Here is a 23,286-nt window from a genome sequence, read left to right as displayed (position 1 = left end):
CCGTACATCTGCAAAGAGATGCTGTGGGAGGGAAGGCTGTCTTCAGGGCAGCTGTGGCATGGTGACTCAAAGAAGCTTGCTGACTGAGCCCAAAGAGCAGGATCTCCCCTGGACATGCACCCCAGGAGTTCACGGAGCACAAAAGCTCATGAACACTTAGAGAGAGCAGTGAGGCAGCTAGGAAAGGCCAGGAGATCCAAGCTCTGGGAGACCATCTCCCATAGGAGGTCACTGGAGGACACAGCTAATCTATCCCAGCATGGATATTTTTACAAATCCCCCTGATTCCTAACACACTGAGTCCCTGGTACCTCCTCCCAAACCAACAACCCTCATCAGCTTCATGGTCAAACCAATATAGTGCTCCTGGCCAGAGGAGGATGAGGGAGACAGGCGGCTCGCGATGACTCTGTGTACACCATGTCCATGTCTGTATGTGTGCAAACAAACAGCAAGAGTTTATCCCCAGACTCCTCCTCTGCCGAGAGGACGGCACTCCAGGTGGCTGCTTAGAAAGTACGCCTTTCAGAAGGCTCAAAGGTCTGAACATTTCTAGATCAACCAGCTTGGACTTTTTAGAACCTTCAAAGAGACAGGTTTGCAGAGACAGGCATCCCCTTTGAGAACAAAGAGGGAGCAAGCTGGGCGATGGAGGAGGCAGGGCCCGGATTAGCTCAGGCAAGGAAGCAACACACTTCAGAAACAGCAGGAGCGAACCCGGGGTGAGTCCCGCGCCTGGTCACGTCACAGTGCCCCGCTCCTGGACTCCCCTGGCTCCCTTCCCCCTTCCTCCCTTGCACCTTCTGCTCTTCCTTCTCTCAAAAGTTAAAAAGAGAGCCGGGCGTGGTGGCGCACGCCTTTAATCCCAGCACTCGGGAGGCAGAGGTAGGAGGATCGCTGAGAGTTCGAGGCCTCCCTGAGACTACATAGTGAATTCCAGGTCAGCCTGAGCCAGAGTGAGACCCTAACTCGAAAAACCAAAAATATTAAGAAAAAAAAAAAAAATTTAAAAAGAATTGACCCAAAAGAAAGTGTGTGCTTTAGGGTACTTTTGAACTTAACTCTCAACAGAACTAACCTGAAATGACTTAAGAATGACAAAAAAAGGGAAAAAAGTCATATGTGTGTATGTATGTATATATGTGTGTGTGTGTGTATATGTACATATACACACACACACACATATATACATACATACACACGTACATACATACATACACACACCAAGAAATCCAGGGATAAGTTAGTTCAGACTGCTTAACGTCACTAGAATGGCATACTGTATTCTTTCCTGAGGGGAAAGTGAACTTTCTCCACATTCTTGCCTAGATATGCTCCCCATTGGCTAGAATAAAGTGTCATGTGGCATTCGTAAATGGAGCCATATCATGAAGATTGTCGTGACACAGCCTTTGTGGCTGGGCAGGCTCTCTTACCCAGGGAAGACATGATTGTCTAGTACTTTTAAACAGCTGGAATTCTGCAGTATGAAGGTGTGATGAGAGTGACAGACATGTGGTCGACAGTCCAGTATCCAGACCCAGAGTAGCAGCACTGAGAACAGAGAGTTCAAGGCTAGGAAAGCAGCTAGCTCAGTTGGCAAAATGTTTGCCTAGCATGCTTGAAGTCCTGGACTTGATTCCAAACACTGTGGAAAAAAAAAAACAAAACAAAACAGGTGTAATGGTATTTGCCTATAATCTCAGCATTTGTGAGGTGAGGCAGGAGGATCAGAAGTTCATTGTCATGAAGGTCACACACTAAGTTTAAAGCCAGCTGGGCTGTAGACTCAAGAGAGAAAGAAAGAGAGACAGAGAGAGAAAGAAAGCTGAGAATTCAGATCATAGGAGCCAAGAAAAATTTCTTTGGGTAATGTAACCATTGGTTTTCTTGTAGCCAGATGACCTAGGTTAACATCCAGAATCTGGCATTTGTGAGTCATGTGATCATATACACTGAGTCTGATCATCTATTTACTAGTCTATGAAGGGGGACAGTGATATATCACAACCATCTTCATTACCACCACCATCACCACCACCACAATCATCACCACTACCATAATTATCACCACCACCATCATCATCACCATTATTACCATCATCACCATTAACATAACCATCATCCTCATCACCACTAACATCACCATCTACATCATCTTCATCATCATCATCACCACCACCATCATCATTATCACCATCATCAACATCAACACCACAATCCCTCTCAAGTCACAGGGTTTCATATTGTTCTTAACTTTTCTATTGATAATTTTAATACATGCACATAATATATTTTGATCACAGTCCTCTCTCATTCCCCTCTATTGCTGCCCCTCCCGCAACCCCTTTCCACTAAAACTTGTCTTCTTTTCAGCTAGTCACTCTTCTACTGTGATGTCCTTTTTTTTGCTGACCACCATCCATGATGGGATGTTAGATCATGTTCCACGGTGCTGTTTCTCATCCTCTGCGTGTCCAGAAGACCATGGTCCACGGTACTCCTTCTCATCCTCTGCATGTCCAGAAGACCATGGTCCACGGTACTCCTTCTCATCCTCTGCATGTCCAGAAGACCATGGTCCACAGTATGCCTTCTCATCCTCTGCATGTCCAGAAGACCATGGTTCATGGTACTCGTTCTCATCCTCTGTGTGTCCAGAAGACCATGGTCCAGGGTACTCCTTCTCATCCTCTGAGTGTCCAGAAGACCATGTTGCACGGCACTCCTTCTCATCCTCTGCGTGTCCAGAAGACCATGGTACACGGTACCCCTTCTCATCCTCTTCATGTCCAGAAGACCATGGTCCATGGTACTCATTCTCATCCTCTGCATGTCCAGAAGACCATGTTGCACGGTACTCCTTCTCATCCTCTGCATGCCCAGAAGACCATGGTCCACAGTACTCATTCTCATCCTCTGCATGTCCAGAAGACCATGGTCCACAGTACTCATTCTCATCCTCTGCATGCCCAGAAGACCATGGTCCACAGGACTCATTCTCATCCTCTGAATTCCCAGAAGACCATGGTCCACAGTACTCCTTCTCATCCTCTGGCTCTTACATTCTTTCCACCCACACATTCTGCAGTGTTCTATAGGATTCTCTAGCTGTACATAGCTTCATATTTGTACATATCTTTCTCAAGAACCAAATCTGGCATTTTCATCTCACAGTGGAGTCATATTTTCCTGAAGCGACAGAGTAAAATGTGCTAATCATGGTCTACAATGCCCTGCAATGCTTGTGCCTCACTGCCTCCCTAGGCTCACCCATATAAGATTTACAAGTCAACTTTGCAATTTCTGCCTTGCTTCCTCCACCATGGGTCCTTTGTTCACATTCTTCATGGCACTTGAACTGTTCTTTCCTTTATTAGTTGAGGTCTCTTCTCTTTTGACTTTCAAATAAAATATCACATCACAACAAGCCCATCCAAGCCCCAAGAAGCAGGAATAGACCCTTTGCTATCTATTCTCAGCCAAAAGGCAGTGTCTTGAAGGACCTTTGTGGGAGAGCTGTGTCAGCACTCTCTTACCTCCACGGTGCAGGACATGGGTCTTAATTAGAAAGGAACACACTGATTGCAGAGCTGCCTTGGGTAACTCACTTTAACCCTGTGCCTCAACTTCCAGTAGCAATGAAAATATTAATAAGTGACAATAAAGAAATTACTAGTAACATTTCAATAATGTCACATCCATGGTAAATGCTATGTAAGCATTTATGAAGTTGAAATAGCAAACTTCCCTACGCCTGCAATTCACGTGTCTACAACTATAGTTGCATTCTCTATTGTGAGCATTGGATCACTGTGATCACTGTCTCCCCTTCCACTTGATAGTGCTCCTGGGCCATATTTCCTTGCACTCTCTACCACAGCCCAGCTCCAGACGCAAGGCCTGCAGAGTAGGTTTGCAAGAAATATGTATTTAGTAAATAAAGAAAAAAAAATTCTTCTCAGAGCATAATCCAGCATCTTCCTTGATTCCACTGAGGCAGAGCAGGCCCACAAGTCCTTCTGACCTTACCAGGTCTAACAGCTGCTGCAACAGCCCTTGCCTTGCCCGACACACAGATACAACATTGCTAACAAGCCCAGCTAACATTGGGGGCTCCCCAAGGACTCAGAGCCGGTAATGGGCTCCATCTTGCTTCAGATGTTTTGAGCCACAAAGTGATCACGTCTGAGATAATGTGAGCGTGGTTAACCCCAAATTCCTCCACTCACTCCCTTGCACGGAAATCTCTGGAACATCCTGTGTGTCAGCCCGCCCCAACCTGAACAGTGCAGCACATGGGTCTTAATCAGAAAGGAAAACATTAATTGCTGAGCTGCTCTGAGAGGACCCGGGTGTCAGGCCTGCCGTCCTCACAGTGACAGCAATTAAGGCATCACTGGGACTTGCAGGAGCCCTAGCAAAGCCCCTTCCTCTCCACCCTGAAGGCTGGTAAGCTGGAAGATGAAAGGGTCCGTGTCCCAGGGAGAACTCTTGAGAAGGTCATGATTCCCCATCTGAGAGAGGGCAAGGGTGGTGGAAGCAACAGGAAGTATGACAGCCAAGCGCCTCTCCAGAGCATGCACAACGTACGACTTGAGCTGTGCAATACAACTCAAATCCTCCATTTCCCCCTAGGTCATGAGGTACAGCAGGGCCCTACCTGCTGTCGCAGAACCCCCAGCTCTGTGCTCTTTTTATGTGCGTGTGTGTGAATGGGGGCATGAGCATGTCATGGCACATGTATGGAAGTCAGAGGCCAACCTCAGGTTTCAGTCCTTGCCTTCCACCTTGCTTAAGGCAGGGCCTTATGTTATTTCCCATGCATATGACAGAGGAGCCGGCCTGGGAGCTTCCAGGAATTCTATCGCTGCCTCCTATCCTGTAGTTGTGGTGGGATTACCAACATGCACTACCGTGTCCACCCTGTTTTATGGGGGTTCTGAGGATCTGAACTCAGCAGCAAGCTTTTTTGTCCACTGAGCCATCTCCACAGACCCCTGACTCTGCAGTCTCGTGTCTCTTAATAGACACTTCCCAGGAGTCTCTTGCATGCATCTTCATTGCCTTGATGTTTCATCTAGCCAGCAAGGAGTTAGGTCCTGACTGATAGGTCGCTGGCCCCAAATCCCTTACACATGGCTGAACCCCTTAAAGTGCTTGCCTGAAACCAAGTATAATAAGGCCTTTTCATGGCACTGCTGAAAAGAATCAGGGAAACACCATTAAAAGGAAGCCAGTATAAGAACCAGCAGACTATAAGTATTTCATCAACATGAACTATTAGTATACAGATATTCACTCGAAGGTGTGTGTGTGTGTGTGTGTGTGTGTGTGTGTGTGTGTGTGTGTGTGTGTTATGCATGATCATATGTATGAGGGTGCACATGTGTGCACAAGCATGTGGACGCCAGAGGTTGACATTGGATATCTCTCTCTAAAACCTCTCTACCTTCTTTTTATGAGATGGGTGTCTTACTGAGCCTGGAATTCACTGACTTGGATAGACAAGCTAACCAGCAAGCCTCAGGGGTCCTTCTCTCTCTGCCTCACCAGAGCTCACCATGCCCAAGATCATACATGGGTTCACGTCTTCATGTTTGCACAGCAAGCCTTCTCCCCAGCCCCAGTATAAGGGTCTTCCCTAAGGACTTGTTATGTATACAGTGGCATGTGTGGTGTCAAAGGAGCATTCATTCTGAATGAAGGAGATAATTCCATCCTTTGTTAAGAGGCAGCATGAATAGTGCCTGACCCTACTAGCTAGCAAGATTTGTTGTTCAACAGGAGGTGCTAGGAGGAGACCTGGGAGAATGAATGGAGAAACTGATTAACGCTGTAATCAACAAACCCAGACCAAGAGCTGCCCTTTCTCTCCCTAAGAATTCACCCCAGGACACCTTGGGAGGTAAAAAAGAAGTGATTATTAATAAAACATCCTAGCAGAAGAATCTGCTTTGAATCGTCATGATTCTGCCTGTGACTAAACCAGGGAGCTTCATTACAATCAGTCCACAAGCTCGGGTTCGCTGATGAAGGCACAGAACGGGGCTGGGGAGAGGGCTCAGCAGGTAAGAGTATTTGCTGACAGCATGAGGGTCTGAGACTGCCCGAGTTCAATTCCTAAGCACCCACGAAAACAGTTGGGCATGAGCATGCGTATCAGTAAACACAGTCCTGTGGGGAGCAAAGAAAGGAGAAAAACTGAGGATCCGGAAGACGGAAGCTCCAGGTTGAGAGAGAAACTATCTCAAGGAAACATATGGAAGACTGATACAGAGAACCAAATGCTCTTCTCTAGCCTCTGTGTGGATCTGCACGGGACATGTGCACCTGCATACACACCCCACACCATACATACGCACACATACTACACAAACCTGGGTTTCTCTGTCTCTCGCTGGGGCCAGACCCTCATCCACCAGTCTGTACAACCCTACATGCATGCAAACACAGACTGACAACTTGTGGAATCTACTACCGAGCGGAACACGCAGACCTTGGGGAGGAACTTACTCGGCTGGGGTTCAGGAATAAATTTAAAAGGAGGCTCAAAGACTACATCTTCCTCCCACTCTTCCTTGCTCGTTCATTCACTCACCTCTGGCTTTCTGTGAAAACTGGGTCAATTCTCAATGATGACAGACTTGTTCCCTGCAAATGTTGGGAGTCATTAAAGCTCCTGAGTCTTTTGTCTCCTAAATTCTGCTTTCAGAAAGAACTTATCCCCTGGCATATGCCCAAGGTGTATTCTCCCAAACTGAGCTTGTGTCATAAACCAGTGTGCCAGTTCTTGGAAGGTGGCACCTGTGGGATGCGCATGTATCTGCAGCTTGTATGCTGGGGAGCGTTTGCGGTACTTGCCAGCTTCTGGAACCAGAAAACATGTAGTTGAAGTGGAGGGTCAGCTTTGTGAAGAGGTGGCTCGCTATGTCTGTGAAAAGGTGTATCTGGGAAGCTGTGCTAATACACACACAGGTCAGCTAAGAGTAGGTAGGTCTTGTAACAGCCCAAAGCTATAAGCCAAATGTTTGCGTAGGAATGATCTTCCTGTTCCATTGCTCAAGGGGAAGCCTTGCCTTCTGCCAAACTACCAAAGGAATCTATATGCAATGATGTTTAAAACATGGCTTTGAACTTGGAGTACTGTATCTTTCATTCATCCTAAACATATATAATAGCACCAGAAACTCCACCTGCTTGACTCTTGTTTTCTGAATAAAGGACATTATGAGTCTATTAGTCAAATCCAATGGTTAAATCAAGTCAGAACAGTTCAAGTTCAAGACTTATGTTTCCCTTCACATATGCCCAGTTCCATTCTGAGTACTTTGGCTTTGCAGGAAATAAAGGATCCTAAGAGGACCCCGGAAAACAGCCAGAAATGGTTTTACTAGTCTGGAGAGCAACCAGTCTCCTTCTCCTATATCTGTTTCTTTACAATATTTTTTTTTTGTTTATTTGGGTGTATGTGTGCGTGCAGGTGCATATGTGTCTAGCCTCCATCTGTGCTCTTTTTTAATTTTTTTGTTTATTTGTGTGTGTGTGTATGCAGGTGCATGTGGGTATGCATGAACATGTGTGCATATGCATATAGAAGCCAGAGAGCAACCTCAAGTATCAGAAACACTATCCACCTTTCTTTGAGACAGGACCCTTCACTGTCCTGTTGCTTGTCAATTAAGCTACACTTGCTAGCTTGTGAGATCCAGACATCTTCCTGGCTTCATCATGCCAGTAGAAGGACTACGAGCAAGCACCACCACAACTGGCCTTTTTATAAGAGTTTTGAGGACTGAGGGCTGGAGAGATGGCTTAGCAGTTAAGCGCTTGCCTATAAGTCTGAGGACCATGGTTCAAGGCTTGATTCCCCAGGACCCACGTTAGCCAGATGTACAAGGGGGTGCACATGTCTGGAGTTCATTCGCAGTGAATGGAGGCCCTGGTGCACCCATTCTCTCTCTCTCTTTCTCTCTCTCTGCCTGTTGCTCCCAAATAAATACATAAAAATAATTTTTAAAACAGAATTTTGAGGATGAACTCAGGTCCTTATACTTGTACAGCAAGTCCTTTACCAGTTAAGCTATCCTATTTTGATCCCAATAATTTTACCTTTGCTGGACACTTTGGATAGGGTGCCAAATGTAATTCTTAAAAATTCCTCTGGTTACTGGTGGTTACTAAGCTCCATTCAGTTTCAACTGAGGTAGGTATTCCTTGCTCCCACTGAAAGGATGGAAGACTAGGATTTAGAAAAAGCATGATCAAATCAGTGTTAAGCAGTAGAGATGGCACTCTAACCAAATCCTGTGTGGTTCCACTGGAGCTGTTAAACACTGTTACGGTTCCTTACAAAGAAATCTTAGCTGAGTGCATTTTTAATATCATGTTTTGTGCTATACCATTTACACAGAGGTTCTCAATAGTCACAAGATCCCAATAGGGTCGTAGCAACACTCCTGTTGACTTGAAGATAGAATGTCTCCCACGGGCTCACTAAAGCCTAGGACCCCAGCAAGTGGTGCTATCTTGGGAGGTTCTGATGACTTTAGGATGGTGGAAGCTACCTGGAAGAGGGAGATCCCTGTGGGCAGATTCATTTTTTTAACTTCATTTTTAAGTTTTATTTATTTGAGAGAGTCAGAGAGAAAGAAAGAGACACAGAGAGAGAATGGGCGTGTCAGGGCCTCCAGCCACTGCAAACAAACTCCAGACACATGCACCAGCTTGTGCATCTGGCTTACGTGGGTCCTGGGGAATTGAACCTGGGTCCTTTGGCTTTGCAGGCAAATGCCTTAACCTCTAAGCAATCTCTCCAGCCTGGCAGATTGTTACTAGTAGCTTTTCCCTGGCCTCTTCCTGTATTGCTCACTACTTCCTGTCTACCAAGATGTGAGCTGCTCCCTCACACATGGTGTTCAGCCTAATTCCACAGGGCCAAACAAATATCCACAGACTGAGTCCTCTAGAACCATGAGCCAAAATAAATCTCTCCTCCCTTAAGTTGCTTCTTTCAGTTATTTTTATAGCTATGCACAAGCTCACTGATAGAACTCCTTCTTAACAGATGAAGTTATAGGTGCTCAGAGAAATTAAGGTGACGCTCCTAGTCCTGACATTGAGTTAGATGTTATTTGGATCTTTCCTGCTTTATCCGTTACTGTCCCATTACTGTGATAAAAGACCTGACAAGACACAACGTATGGAAAGAAAGAGTTTTATTCTTGTTTACACTTCCGGCAGGATACATGTGGGGAAGGCTTGGCAGCAGAAGCAGGGGGCTGAGTAGTCACAGTGCATTCATAACTGGGAAGCGGAAGGAGAAGAGGAAGGGGGGCCATGCTATTAAACCTCAATTGCCTCCTCCTCCGACCCACTACCTCCAGCAAGGCTCCACCTCCAGAAGGTGTCACAAAACAGCGCCCCCAGCTGGGGACAAAGTGTTCAAACACATAAAGTGACGGAGGATATTTCACGTTCAAGCTGCACCTGGAAATGGAGTTTCTCAGCAGCGTATTTGCATCTGAGTGTTGGGTGAAGGAATGACACTGGCCCATCTCTGCGACTCCATGAGCTCCTTGCAGGTTCCTGGAGCAGGTGGGAACGATACATGTGAGACGTGGCACTTCAGTTGGTACTAAGATATAACCAGGTTCAACTGACTTTATGAGCAAGACCTTGGCATTCACGATTCAAAGCAGGAAACTTTGTTTTGGGGAGAATGTTCCTCCCCGCTTTCTTGAAACCTTCACAGCATGACTGACATGCACAGTCAGCCTACCAGAAGCTGCAATTACAGCAGAGACAGAGCAAGGTAGACCAGCCCCGTGCCTCCCTGCCCGTCTCTCTTTTAAAAGCCTTTGGCTGAATTTAAGGTGGGCACAGGGTGAATTCCGGCGCCGGGAATTAGGAAGAGAAACAACTTCAGGAGGAGGTTCATGTTACCTGGGGACCAAAGGTTCTGACAAAAAAAAAAATCCAAATCTTCTATCAGTATGCTGGATGACTGTCACAATGCCTATGTCTGCCCCCCCACACCCCCCAACACACACTGAGCTCAGGCAGGCCCGGGTCTGAAGCATTCAGACAAATCATTGATTTTTCACAAAACGGCTTCTTTTCCCTGCTGAAAATAGCGTGTGTGCAAGGAAGACTGAGGTGAAGGAAAGATGAGAGCAAAGTGGAGGGCGGGGAGTGGAGGAGCCACACTCCAAATCCCACATCCTTCTAAACCCCCAACGCCCACACCTTCTCGCCCCCGTTCCTGTGAATCCTCCCTCCTCTCACAGACCATTAAGCCCTTCCTGCACATTCAGAAGGGAGCCCTCTGGAGACAAATCAAACATCGAGGAAAAAAAAAATAGCAAAACTCATTTCATTTGGCAACCGATGCTTTAGGAAAGACATAAATATTGGATTTTGCAACTTTATCTTGCTCCAGAGGAACACTCTGGAGAAAATTAAAACAATGCAAGATTTAATTATTAAAAGCCAAACATTCCTGTACATATTTTTCTGGCCCAAAGTTTTAAAAACAAACTCCCAGAGAAAATACAATTTTAATGACTAGCTCCCTCCCACCCAGACAAAGTCTTAAATCATCTCTATCATGACTCACTGGGCACAAAGGAACGCAAAACACCAGGGAAATCAAAGGCCGCTTCCTGCAGAGGGAGGAGGCGGTTCCTGGAGACGTGGGGGGCCAGAACCTTGAGCTCACCTTGCTCTGAGGTAGATTTCCTCACACATTTTCCACACTTTGTACCTCAGGAAACATGTTGAAAGTGACCAGTTTTCTCACTTGTGCACACTCATCCCCTTCTATTGTCTGAAGGTCATACAAAGAATATCAAGAAAGAAAATATGCAGGATGACTATATCAGCTGCCAAAATACCAGGCTAAAAGCTGTTTAGTCTGCAGTCCAGTAAGCCGACTGGGTTCCTTTCTACATGGTGGCCGGGCGTGCAGTGGCTGCAGACAGCAGCCTCCTTGGTAGTATAGTGACCTGTTGCTTATACTGGTGGCCCTAAGGGACCTTGGAGACAGTTTTCTGGTGGATATCCATATTTCCGATCTCATGGTACTTCCGATCTAGACTCCAGACAGGTGTGTGGGTGCTGTTGGGAAGCCCCAGGACACGATAGGTAGGGTTCATACTGGCCAGATCCTCATGCCCAACTGTACCCATCAATCTGCAGAATAAAGAGTGTGTGATTGAGGCCCTGCGCAGACCCAGGTTCAAGTTTCCAGGCTGCAAAAAGATCTGTCTGTCAAAGAACCAGAGCTTCACCAAGTTCACTGCACATGACTTTGACGATGTGGTAGCTGAGAAGCAGCTCATCCCTGAAGGCTGTGGGGTCACAGATGTCCCCAGTTGTGGTCCCCTGGATGAGGGGCGAGCTCTGCGCTCGTGAGGGCTTCCACCGCTCAATATCTTACCAACCACATTCGCTCAATAAGTCTTGCAATTCAATCCAAAACCAAAAAGGAATTCAAGGCAGGAAGAGTCTATTTTGGGTCACAATTTGAGGGTAGAGTCCATTATGACAGGGCAGGCGTGGGTCACAAGAGCTTGATGCCGCCGCGGGTCACATCGCACGCACACTCAGGGAACAGAGAGAGATGAGGTGGGTCTTCCCACCTCAATTAACCAAATCTAGAAAAACCCCTCATAGCCCTGACTAGAGATTTGTTTCCAGGAGGATTCCAAATCCCAAGGGGGTCTATCTCCCTGCAATCCAGGGAGATGTGGCAGGGCCATCCTGTCTGTTCTGAGGAGCCCCACCTCTGGGCTTCCTTTGTCCCCTTCTCAGGAGGTTAAGGAACCCCCAAAATCAAGTCTCCCCCTTAATCTTTCTCATCATTGCTCAGCAACTTGAAGACCCTGACTTAATCACTGCTGCCTTCCTTCTGCCCCTGAGTGCTCCTTGCTTTGCTGCGAGTGCTCGGGCCAGGTATTTACTGATCACAGAGGAGCATCAACGCTCAGATGCAACAGTCTGGGGATTTACTGCTTTTGGTGCCCAGGCAAAGAGGGTTGGCATTGGGGGAAGATGGATCTCAAGGACAGAGGCCAAAAGTTGGAAGAGTCAAGTAATTCAGCCTCACCAGTCTCTGCAAGTGAAGGTGAGACTGCTTCTTGTGGGAGCTCAAGCAGGTGGGTAGATACATTTTGGGTTTAGGTAGGTAAAAAGATAGGCAAACCTTGGCTGAGGAAACAGTTCCCAGAGGAGGATATTGTCTGCATACATCCTCTTTGAGACAGGAGCACGTTTTCCCACAGCTTCATTCTCGTAAGACTTTTCAGTTCCACTCAAAGTCTTCACTCAACTCGTCCAAGATTCCACAAGTTCCACGAATCGAGAGTCCTGGCCAATGGCCAGGTCTCCTCATCATCTTGAGCATTGTTAGGAACACATTAAAAACCAGGGCAAGGTGAAGATGAAGGCTAGAGGAAGGCACAATTCCCAGGGAGTTCCTCAAACGTAGTGGGGTTGGGTGTGCTTGTACACACCTCCAATCCCAACCAGTGGTAGGCTGAAGGCAGAACGATTGTGAGTTAGTCCAAGGCCAGAATGGGCTACCTAGTGAGACCCTGTCAAAAACAAACATCGCATTCTGAACCACTCCTATCCTCTGGTGCTCTTCCCAACATGAAATGGCTTTTGTATTCATGACCTCATCGTTGCTGTCATTATCTACACCAGACCTGTCCATCAATATGTGGACATGGATAATGAAGAGAGGCAAAGAAAACATCAAAATGGAAAATGGGGGGGGAGAGGGCTGGGGAGATGGTTTTGCAGTTCAATCACTGCCTATGCAAGCATGAAAGCCTGGAGAGGCCTGAGAGACCTGGTGAGTTGGATCCTCGGGACAGCTGGCTGTGGCAACATGCAATCAGGGGAGCAGAGACTGAGTATCGAGGAAGCGAGTGAACAAGTAGCAAGCTCCAGGGTCAGTAAGAGACTGGCTTGAATAAGAGCAGGTGTAAGAGCACTGGATGACATGCCCCAAGTGCGCCTCATCTCTGGAGAGCTCCCAGGGAACCGCAGGAACACATAGGTGAGCACACACCACACCTACCTTACACACACACATCACAAACACAAGAAAAAAAAAAAGAACTAGTCAGAAAGAAGAAGGAGTTCAGTGAAGGCAGATGAGGGTGGGAAGACAAAAGAAAGTAATAGGAAGGTATTTTGATAAAAATACATTATACATGTAGAAAAATTGTCAACAAAAGTTAAAAGCTGAAAACAATATGTGCATACACACACATATAATATTATTTACGTACACATACCAGTCCTCCTCACCTGAGGATGTCTAAAAAAACTAAAGTACCTGGTTACTTCTGCTGAACTTGAGTGCACTAAAGGCATCTTGAAATAACTTGAGGAGAGAAGAGTAAATAAAGCAGGGATGATTTATCTCCCAGGAATACCGGTGTGACTGCTGGGTAATTACATGCACCAATCTTTATTAGTATGCAAAGTAGCTGGGCTTGGTTGGCTCTCAGCCCTGATCAAAGGACAAAAGGCCAAGAGAGCTATACACATTCCAATAAATCACACCCTACCACTCCCTGGGTGCCTGAGTGACCCCCAGACCCAGAGGCCTCTCTGTGGGCTCCACTTCTCTGAGAGATAAGGCAGCGAGCATTTAATTTCTCCTCACAGTGATGGATTAGGCCTCCACAGCTCCTCTGGAGGAGTTTAGCGATGGTCTGGGTTTCTCTTTGCATAAGTCTTGTCCAAAGCTATTACTATTGTACCCACCAGTTTCTGCTGCTCACAGTGCCTCCAGCTCCTCTCGGCCACCTGCCCCATCAGGTGAGTTTTGAGGATGGAGTTCATTTCTGTGGGAGGAGGTTGGGGAGTGCAGGTCTAACCTCAGCAAGGGAAGAGAAACAGTAACAGGTGTAGATAAGGAAACTGAGGCTTGGGGGCTTTTGAAACTCGCTCACACTATAGGTAAATTATAATCCAGGTGTAGTTTTAAATGTACATGTTCCACACAACCTTTCCTGATGGCCCCTCCCCTCACTCAGTTCTGTTCCTGGGTGTCCTGCCATGTGGCATTCCTCTAGTAACATGTGGCAGGATTACAATTAAATAACTAAAGGCTTGAGTATCTGTTCTAGGTTTATTGCTGCCTCCTCAACATCCAGCACTGGCCCTGGCACCTAGGATATGTTTAATGAATGACATTGATAGGATATATCGTGATGCATATGGAAGAGTCTCAGAGCTTGATGAATTGTAGCAGACACACTGATATGAAAGCATTCACCCTTATTCACATCCATCCCATTGATTTGGACAGAGATGGTACTATCCAAACACAAGGGCACTTATTAACTATATCTATCAGCTTCAGGTTAATGTGACAAAATACCTAAGATAATTTTAGAGAGGAAAGGATTATTCACTTCACAGTTCTAGAGCGTGTAGTCCAGTTGTTTCAAACCTCCCGTTAGGGCACTGGATGGCAATGGCAAGGAGTATATGAAATCAAAGCATTCATGTCATAAGCAAGGAAGCTAAGAGAGCGGATGAGATGCCAGGACCCCACAATATCTCTCAGAGGCAACCCTGCAAATACTAAGCACCTCCACTAGGCCCCCACCTCTTAAAGTTCCACAGCATCTCTCAGTACCTCCACCCTGAAGACAAAGCCTTTAACATACGGGCCTCTGGGGAACATCGTTCACATTAAACCGCAGTGGGACATGTAGTCCACAATAAGCATACTGAAGTTGGCAACATGTCAGGCCCAACCCAACATATCCACGTATCATGCCAACATATTCCCCAAATATCTTATGAGGTCAACATCACAGTCTTCCCATTTTACAGGTGGGTAAGTTCCGTAGTCTTACTGTTAATACTTATTCAGGTTGTATAAATTTATGCCTGAAATGTACTTCCATGATATCCAATGCAAGTGGGATGGTTAATACCCATCTAACTCCGGTTACCCTCAGGGTAACATTCAGATACCAGCAAAGCAATGAGTCCTCTGTGGAAGTAAGCTGGACCTTTCTGCCACATCCTTCTCACTGATCACTCTCAGTGCCAATAACGGGAGCCTGTTTCTAAACACTTGGAAACCCGTAACCACTAAAACTTTCCAGGAATTCTCCTCAACACCAAGACAAGCACAACGCGAGACAAGACAGAGAACTCCTCTCTTGGAGCTTATTTCTATGGAGAAACTTCCTGAACTTTATAGCATTCAAAAATTGAGAAATTTCCCCAAGTTCCTGGGAGTCTTCAGACAATCTCTCTTCAGAACAGCTCAGGACAGATGCTCACCCTAAGATCATCTCCCGCCATGACCTGGATGGGTACAGGAGTTACCTTCCTAATTGCTATGACCCAGTACCCAGCACGAAACAAAATGAGAGAGGATGGATTTATTTTGCTTCCCACTTCAAGAGGATACAGTCCATGAAGGTGGGGAAGCCATGATTGCAGAAGTGTGAGAGGGCTGAACACACTGAGTCCACAACCAGGAAGCAGAGAGAAGACAGGAAGTGAGGCTGGGCTGTGAAACCTCAAGGCCTGCCCACAGCAGCCTACCACCTAAGGGTTCCGTAGTCATCCAAGCAGGGCTACCAGCTGGGGACCAAGTGATCCAACACATGGGTCTGTGGGGTCACTTCATATTCATACCACCACAGCGGGTTGCCATGACCTCTACAAATCTGGCCACAGAATTAGTCTTTGAGACAAACCTGAGGCGTCCCTATGATTTCTCCTTGAAGCTCCTCAACTTCTCAGCACAACGCCCTTGCAGCTGGCTCTTTTTGCATGCATCTGTATCTGTTTGCAGACCAAGCCCTCCACATGGTGCTCAGCGCTACTTCAGCCGCAGGTGTGGTGTGAGGGGGCGCAGGCTAGCAGAGGAGCTCTATCTATCATTAGCTAATGATGCATTGCAGGGTACACAGACCACGGAGCCCAGGTTGGTTCCATCACCTTCCACAGCCAATGGAAATCTGTGGGATTGCATCAGGATGAAGGGCTGTGAAGAGAACAGAAGCCGAGAGTGAGGAGGGAGCACATTTGCCGGGAGAGGGCTCCCAGGGCTGCACAACACTCTAGAGGGATCAGCATGCTTTCATGCGGAACCACGGTTTCCTTGTCTGCTCTCAGGTGCTCTGGTCTACACCAAAATCACACACCCCTGGCTCATGAGGGAGAGATGTGACCTATGAGTGACAAGCTAGGTTGGCTCACAGATGGACCTGGGACACCAGCTAGGATCATAGGAAGCTTGACTCTGTAGGATTCATCCAGAATGCACCAAAGAAAGATGCAGAGATAAAGAGGCACGTGAGGACGAGACAGGAAGGGCTGAGTAGCTCCACCCAAACCTGGCAGGATTCCCAGAGGTGACTCACGACAAGAGCAGAGGAGGGGTGAGGCTGCCATGCAGAAACACTGCTTCTCCAAAAGTCATTATCTAAACAAATGCAGAAGGGAAGAAGGCAAGAAAGGGAGAGTGAGAAAGAAAGAAAACGCATTCCTATACACATCAGAGAGACGGTGTATATCATAAGGAGTAAAGGAGACATCAAGAATGCACTTCCATTTTCAGGGACAGACACTGAGATGTGACAACATAAGGCTTCGTAAAGATTACAGGGGCTGGAGAGATGGCTTAGCAGTTAAGGTGTCTGCCTGTGGAGCCTAATGACCCAGGTTTGATTCCCCAGTACCCATATAAGCCAGATGCACAAGGTGACACATGCTTCTGGAGTTCATTTATAGTCACTAAAGGCCCTGGCATGCCTATTCTCCCTCTCTCTCTCTCTCTCTCTCTCTCTCTCTCTCTCTCTCTCTCTCTCTCTCTTTCCATATCCTTGCAAGTAAATAAATAAATATTTTAAAAAATAATACAGGTCAGAGGGATGAAGAAAGCTAACTGTGAATCTAATAGTCTAGATCCATGTGACTATGATTCAAGAGAGAATTTCAAGATATTTCAGATGTAGAAAGGCTAAGAAACATGGCCATCCACCAGCCCTCACGACAAGACTGTGGAGTTGAGCTGGGAAGACAGCCAGTGGGTAAAGGGCTTGTGTGCAAGCCCAGTGATCTGAGAGTGGGTCCCTGGAATCCATGTACCGCAGGACAGACTAACACAAGTATCTGGGATCCCACAATGCCTATGGTAAAATAGGAGGTGGAGACAGGAGAATCCCTGAGAGTTAGCAGATAGCTAGCCTAGCTACACAGCAGTGGGTAACAAAGAAATTCTTGTTTCCAATCAGGTGGAAGGCAAGGGCTGACACCCCAGGATGTCCTATAACCTCTTCCTGCACATCGTGGAGGCATGAAGGACTGCCAAGGTGGGATTGAGGGTAAAGGTAGTAAACATGGAAAGGTGTTGGGCTGGAGAGATGGCTTAGCGGTTAAGCGCTTGCCTGTGAAGCCTAAGGACCCCGGTTCGAGGCTTGGTTCCCCAGGACCCACGTTAGCCAGATGCACAAGGGGGCGCACGCGTCTGGAGTTCGTTTGCAGAGGCTGGAAGCCCTGGCGCGCCCATTCTCTCTCTCCCTCTATCTGTCTTTCTCTCTATGTCTGTCGCTCTCAAATAAATAAATAAAAAATAAAAAATAAAAAATAAAAAAAAAGGTGTAAGAGGTGTAAGAAACTGAGCCTAGAAATGGACAGATATGGTCTCAATGTTTATTTTTATTTTTTCGAGGTAGGGTCTCACTCTAGTTCAGGCTGACCTGGAATTCACTATGGAGTCTAGGGTGGCCTTGAACTCACAGTGATCCTCCTACCTCTGCCTCCCGAGTGCTGGGATTAAAGGCGTGCACCACCACATCTGGCTACAATCTATTTTAAATGATTAAAATAAACATTTCAGGAATATTAAACCAAAATCAATAAAAACACAATTGATAGATTTGTCTCTGAATTGTGCACATCACAGTCCTATTAAGGTTTTTTTTCCTCAACTTTAACACAATGGAGATTTCACACTGGATAGTTTGAAATGCTGGGATACTGCCCTACATAGTGTAGGAGGGATGCTAATTAGTTTCGGAGTTCTGTCCTCTAGATGCCAATTGCATACTCTACCAAGATACGACAAGCAAAATGTAACTCCAGACACTGCCAGATGTCCCCTTGGGACAAAATCACTTTCAGCTGAAGACCAGGACCATAGCAGTAAGAAGAGTTGAGAAGACACGGGAGTGATTACATGCACACCCACATCAACATAGAAAATTGAGGTAAACTTGGAAGGTCCAAGAGAAAGCAAAAGGGGAAGGACATAGCACACAACCAGATGTACAAGAAAAATAATGTGAGCAAAAGTAATGAAAAGGGGATTTTTAAAGTCTGTATCACAATAGAAGTAAACACAACAGTTGACCCCTTAAATGACAGAGATTATATGACCCATAATTTAATAAGATTCAACCAGCCACTGTTCATAGTAGATGCATGTAAATAAGCAGAGAAAGATGGAAAATAAAGGGATATAAAGAGATCTATACAAAGATGCTACAAAGATAAAGTTATGTCACTCTATCACTATAAAGTGGTAAATTGTACTTAGCTCAAAATGCTAAAAATTGACTATTCACTTGTATGTGTCTGATAACATCAGTTTGAAAAGCCTTAAGCAAAATCTTATGAAATCACATGGAATAATAAAAAACAAGCATTTAAAAAGTAAGTTGTTCTAATATATCTCCGAAAAAAAAAAGAAACCCACAACATACCTGAAAGAGAAAAAAGACGAAGAGGTAGAAAGACAAAAACCACTGAGCTACTTAGAAGAGCCACGAACTCCAAGACTATACAACACACATTTCACGTACACATCAGATATTTGTAGAATGTGACTGGGTTTAAGAACACAAATTAAGTCTTTACTTTCAAGGAATAAATGTTAGGTAGAGTTCAGTTTCTGACCGTAAAGTAGGTAACACATTAGAAAGCAATCATGTTAAATATTGTGTGATAAGGTTCCACAATGCAGGGTTATTACTCAGAAGTGGAGAAGTAGGAAATTCCTGCATGGAATGGAGTGTGAGATGAAAGGAAGGAGGGCAAAGGAGAGAAAGGGCAGGGAAGAGAAACAGGAACGAGAAAGCACAAACCCTGCTGGAATGGCTCAGGTGAGTAGCTTAGATTTGTCATGTTTTGTTTTACAGCAAAATACACAGAATGTAAGATTGACCTCACTGAGGGTTTTGGTATCATTTAACACACTCACAGTGCTGAGGCGCTGTTGGGATTATACAACTCTAACATATTTTCATCGCTCTCCACAGCCCATGATCCCTGCCTTAGACAGTCACTGCTGTATTTCCTGTTTTGGACAATTCATGTCCATCGGCCCATACACTGTGTGACACTCTGTGACCTTCTGAGTACAGCTTCTTTCACTGAGCACCAAATACTCAAGCTTCATCCACACCTCAACATGAGTAGGAACCCGCTTCCTTCCTCCAGAAGAGTGATTTTCAATCGCATGGGGATACCATGCCTTGAATACCCACACCATTTGCTGGGCATTTGGGCTGTACCTATCTTCACTGTCATGAACAGTACTTCTGTAGACATTCACTTCACCTATGAGTGTTTGAGTATCTCTTTCCAATCTTTTGGGTACACAGTGAGTAGTAGCATTGTTGGGTGATGTGTAACTTTTTTTTTGTAAAATACATATGCTAAAATCAAAAGAAAATTATTAGCGTCTCTGTACTTAAAACAATAAATATGCATGTATGGTTTTCAAGAAAAAAGTACAGAACCAGTATTGACTCAGGGGAAAAAAAAAAAACAAAAAAACCACAAGGTAACTTGACTAAGCTAATACCCAGAAAATAAAATTGAGGTTGCAAATTATCTCTCTGGTCTAATACACACAACCAAAATGCAAAACAAAAAACATCACAGGGAAATTTTACCAGATTCTCAAAAGCCAGATAATCTTCCACCTGACGGAAATTCATTCAGAGACTAAAAAATGAAAGCCATGAGTCATCCAATAAGAGTTAATATTACCTTAGTCACAAAAGCAAATATGGACAGTCTAAAAAGAGAAAGTGATAAGCCCTTCTCACTTATCAATGTAGATGTAAAAATCTCCAATAAAACACTTCCAAGTGGGATTTATCAGAGTCTAAAAATGATCAAATAGGGATTATCCCATGGATCTAATAATGGCTCAAAACCAGAGCTCCTAGGAAGACAGTGCCCCACATTAAAAGATTAAGGTAAGAACCTAAAATCATCACAGCTGATAAAGTGTGGCCCTTTTGTAAAATTTAATACCAATTCATCATAAAATCCTTTAGCAAATCTGGTACCACAGGTGACTGCCTTCACCCAGGGAGGTTATCTACCAAAGCCTACTGCAGAGATCATGCTTGAAGATGAATCTGTCAATGGACTTCCAGGCATCACATGAAAATGAGAATATGAAAAGAAGACTCATGATCACTGCCTTCATCCATCATTGCTCTCTTGGTCTGCTAAAAAATGCAATACACGGTAAGTGTAATGTGAAACATACAAGTAACACATAAATCATATGTATGTATGTATGTGTGTGTTGGTTTAAAACTATTCATATCAAAATTCATGTGAATTACTTTAGCAAGTCTTAACATTGACCTTGAAGATCATACAGAGAAGCAGAGTCTGAGAATAATGGCGATATTGGGCCTGCTGGAGAGGATTGTAGCAACATGTGGTGGTGATTTTGAACTTGGACACAGCCTTTGACCTCAAGAGTCTACTTCTACACAGTTAGTTTAATTACACAAGGAGGCAATTTCACTCACTTATAATAGCCATGTTTAAAAAGTAAAATATGGGCTGGAGGGATTGCTTAGCAGTTAAAATGTCTGCCTGCAAAGCCAAAGGATCCACGTTCGATTCCCCAGAACCCACATTAGCCAGAAGCACAAGATGGCACATGCATCTGGACTTTGTTTGCAGTGGCTGGAGGCCCTGGCATGCCCATTCTCTCTCCTTCTCTCTCTCTGTCAAATAACCAAATAAAAATAAAATATTTTTTAAAAGTAAAGTAAGCCGGGCATGGTGGTGGACACCTTTAATCTCAACACTTGGGAGACAGAGGTAGTAGGATCACTGTAAGTTTGAGGCCACCCTGAGACTACAAAATGAATTCCAGGTCAGCCTTGGCATACACACACACACACACACACACACACACGTATGTATGTATGTATGTATGTATGTATGTATGTATGTATGGTAAAATATCCCTATAGGTAAGAAAATTAACATATTCACCACCTTCTATAGGTATCTTGTTTTGAGTAATAAGAACACCTAGAACCTACTCTTCTAGTAAATTTGAAATGTACAATAAACTACAGTCCTTGGACTGACTACCCATGTCTAGACTCACTAACCTTTGCAAATGGAGGTCAAATGGTACACACCTGCATTTTTTTCTCTTTTTAGCAAGACCTTGTCATGGCAGAGCTTCATATTACTCAGAGCATTGCATACTTGTGTATGGAACATCTGATTTTCCCACTTTTTTCTGAGAAGAGTAAATTATTTATTATTAAGTATATTTAGGGATACGTCATGAATTGTAAGGTTTATTGTAGGGGAATTAATATGCAGGGAGGAGGCCAGCTGAAAGACTCAAGCCGGAGGCAAATTTTTATCTTTGCCTGGCTGGAAAGAGAAAGGGGGAGATGGAGAGAATCTCTAGCACAGAGAACTCTCCAGGGGTAAAAGGCTCTGGATGAGGCAAATACAGCCACAGGTAGATGGCAGAGCCTAAGAACCAAAAGATCCCTTTCAAATAAAAGACCAGAGAGGAATAAGAAATAGTTAGGGGGGGGAGCTGGAGAGATGGCTTATAATGCCTGGTAATATGGTGTTTGCCTGCAAAGCCAAAGGACCTCGGTTCAATTCTGCAGAACCCACATAAACAAGATGCACAAGGGGGCACATGTGTTTGGAATTTGTTTGGAGTGGCTGGAGGCCCTAGTGTGCCCATTCTCTCTCTCCCTCTCTCGTTCTCTCTGCCTCTCTTCTCTTTCAAATAAATAAATAAAAATAAAGTTAAAAAAAGAAATAGTGAAGGGGCTGGAGAGATTGCTTAGCAGTTAAGGCACTTGCCTGCAAAGCCCAAGGACCCAGGTTCTACTCTCCAGATCCCACATTAGCCAGATACACAAAGGTAAAACAAGTGTAAGGTTACTCATGCCAACTAGGTGGCACAAGCATCTGGAGTTTGATTGCAGTGGCTGAGGCCCTGGCATGCCAATTCTCTATTCTCTCTCTCTCTCTCTAAAAAAAAAAAAGAGAGAAAGAAATAGTGAAGGACTCAGAGATCAAAGCCAAACCATACAAATAAACTAAGTGAGAAAGCACCCCAAAGCAAGCTGGGAAAGGGGAGACAGACTTATGTGTGTGTTCAGGTGAGATCTCAGGAAAAAAGGGCTGGTTTCCCCACTTTTAATGAGAGGCTAAGGTTGGCCAGCTGGTCGCAATGCTGCCATCCTGCCATTCATTCACCTTTCGTTGGATGGCATTCACAGCCCTTGATTCCTTCCGCCCACTTCCACTGCTTCTCCCGAGCCTGCACAACGGTGGGACCTGTTTGCACTCCCTGCGACAGCTTTGCTACAGACAATCTTTCCTTATAAAATATTTGCCTGATATATGAAAACATCATGATGATTAGAGCAGATGATGGGACCCGTCACACTATCCTCAGTGTGTTTGGAAAATGTGATCCTAAAAAAATCAAAAATAAAGCACAGTATAAAAAAAAAAAATCTAGAACTTCAGAAGCATCAGGAAAAATCTGAAAGAAACACACCAAATATATTACGATCATCAATGTTATGGTTGTAGGAGTTCAGGTGACTATAATACATTTCTATATTTCCAAATATATCAAGAAAAGAACATTTGGTCTTCCATATCTTGGGATCCACCTTCATAGTTCATTTATCTATGGATCAGAAATGCTCAGAAAACTGTTGTGGCTGCACTTAACTGTCAGACCCCTTTTTCTAGTCATTACCCCACTTGTTATATGTATATATATATATATATATATATTTTACCGGGCATTATAAGCACTCTACACACGAAGCAAAGTGCCTAGAAGGACAGGTGTGGGTTACATACAAGTAAAATACCAGACATCAGTATCTCAACATGTTGAAATCTATAGAAGCTTCTGGAACTAACTCCCGACACTGTTTAGGGAAGGTTTTATTACATTTATAATTGGAAAAAATCAAA

General features: G+C 44.9%; 1 protein-coding gene and 1 non-coding gene across 2 annotated transcripts in view; one reads left to right on the top strand and one right to left on the bottom strand.

Annotated features, from left to right (window-relative positions):
* Nucleotides 1-23,286, bottom strand: part of Rbfox1 (RNA binding fox-1 homolog 1) — a 1,978,359-nt gene that overhangs the window by 1,855,493 nt on the left and 99,580 nt on the right. The gene's annotated exons all lie outside the window — the stretch shown is intronic.
* Nucleotides 10,916-11,049, top strand: LOC123453443. Its single transcript, XR_006632825.1, has one exon. It is a non-coding gene; the product is annotated as a small nucleolar RNA SNORA70 (small nucleolar RNA).

This window comes from Jaculus jaculus, chromosome 11 (genome assembly GCF_020740685.1).
Source record: "Jaculus jaculus isolate mJacJac1 chromosome 11, mJacJac1.mat.Y.cur, whole genome shotgun sequence".
Taxonomy (NCBI): Eukaryota; Metazoa; Chordata; class Mammalia; order Rodentia; family Dipodidae; genus Jaculus; species Jaculus jaculus.
Note: the sequence above shows the minus strand (reverse complement) of the source record. Positions and strands in the feature narration are given on the sequence as shown.